Raw genomic sequence first — 2,257 nt, forward strand, 5'->3', positions numbered from 1 at the left:
GCTGAGAGGCCTGTAATTAGCCCCTGGCATGTGTGCAAATGCTGATTTTGCGGGTGTTACTTCATCCACGCCGGCGGTGAAAAGCCCGGGATTGGTGACAAGCTCTTCTCTCACTCTGGCGCTTCTCCTGGCTAGAGAGATCAGACCCCGAACCCGAAGTGGATTGGGGTGAAGGGTGGGAGTGTGGTGATGTCTGGGACTTTGGGGGCCCAAGGATTGGGGCAGAAAAAACAATGTGAAAACGAAACTGTTAACAGTCGTGCCTATCTCCTTAATGCAGGCTAATTGCCCCAGTGTCCTGGTAGAAATTAGCTACTTTCTCTGTATCCCAGGCTAACTTGCTCTTTCTTGTCTCTCTCTTTTCCAGAGTAGGAGAAGTCAGTAGAGGAGAAAACCAAAATGATTTATACATAGTACAAAATGTGACAAGGACTGTCTTGGTGAAGATGCAAAGAGAGCTATCTTCTCTTGTTTATTTAATTCTCCACAGCTAAAAACAGTGAAAGTTTTCTGTGACGGCCTTAAAAATCAGTGAAGAATGCCTCTACAACAGATGAACCACATTTTGATATTATTAACAGTTGAGGACCTTAGCTAATTCCATTGTGGCAGAGGCCTGCCCCTGGGAGAATGCAGGAAGGCAAAGATCTAACCAGAACCTGTGTCCCCACAGACAAAGCACCCATCTTTTCCACAGGGAGAAGGAAATAAGCGCCCCATCTTGGTGTTGGCCAGCCCTCAATTCTCTATTTCATTCAACTTAGATACTGACAGTGAGTAATTTTAAAAAGGAAAATATTCAGGGGGAAAAAAGTGAAAACTCTAGCATACACCCACTCTTCCAAGTTGAAAAAGTGAATTACTACATTAACTTATGACATCTTCCTCCAAAGAATAGGAATTTAGTTTTAGGTAACTACTTGGATATAGGCCTAAATGATAAGAGACTATTTTTTTTTTTTCAGATCTTCAAGGATTTTAATTTGTGGCATTTTCCCAGTACAGCCTTCCATAAAATGCACAAAGGATTTGCAAAGTCTCCAGCTCTAGAAGCTAGTTTCAGTCCATTAGTGAGGATGAGCTAGAAGGTTTGTCTCCAAACGCAATGAAGCTAAGATTCAACTTTGTATTCATTGTCAGCATAACCATAAAGCTTGAGGAAAGCAGCAGGAATACAGTGCTCACATATCTGGGCCAATCATGAAAACAGGATTTAAGTTTAGCAAGGTTTCATAGCAGAGGCTGACTGACTTTGCTTTGTTCTTTGTCATTCCTGATATTTGTTTCCTTTTGTCCTTCTTACTCATCTAGTACACTGACCAAAACACACTCCAGAGAGACTCTTCACACAGTTGATTTTTGAGAAACTACCGTTTGCTTGATACTGTGCTTCCAATAATGAAGGACAGGGAGGATGTGTCTCCTGCTCCAGGACCCTCTAATTTGCTTGGGGAGAAAAGCCTCAGCTGATTCTGCAATCTGTATACGGGGTAAAAATGGGAGTTCATAATCCACTTGAATCAAATGTATGAAATATGATATGTCAAGAGCTTTGTAAAGCTTTGAACAACTAATAATAAAAAATAAATAAAATCTGAGATTCTAAAAAAAAAAAAGAAAAAAGAAAGAAAGCCTCAGCTGACTTGGGATATTTATTACAGAGTAGGAAGAGCCTACATAGTGTTACTAAGGGAACAATGAGGAAGCCTGGGGGCTCTTGGTACTATAGATGGGGCAAGAGGGAAGGCACAAGCCCCAAGGATCTTTTCTGGTCACCCAAGTGGTTTTCAGGCCATGCAAGAAAGAAATCAGGAAACTGGGAAGCCACTCACCAGCTGGGCTGGACTGGGCTCTGTCTGCTTTTCCTGCCTCTGCACTTCTGTAAGGAGTACCAGAAAATAACCGAAGGGCAAATCTGGAATTCATGGTATATGTCTGTGCCAGATACATTGTCTGGATCATTCCCTACCTGTGGAGGGTTAGAGAGCTCCATTTTCTGGCTGTTGACCCAGAGCTGCTTGCCTTGCTATTTGTATCAACATGATGCTCAAATGTAATCTGTGGAAAAAGCCTAACTGGATTATGAGCTAAAGCCACATGCCTTTTTTCTCTACTAGGATCTCAAAGGCTGTTTGTGGACAGACGCTATCCAACAAGACTGCTACCACCACAGGGTAAATCTAAAGGGTTTAACTCCTGGGAGTAATCTACAGAGACTGAAATTTTATATGTGATTAGGAAGAATAACCATAGTGGA

This window comes from Marmota marmota, unplaced genomic scaffold, assembly GCF_001458135.2.
Source record: "Marmota marmota marmota unplaced genomic scaffold, marMar, whole genome shotgun sequence".
In the NCBI taxonomy this organism is placed as follows: Eukaryota; Metazoa; Chordata; class Mammalia; order Rodentia; family Sciuridae; genus Marmota; species Marmota marmota.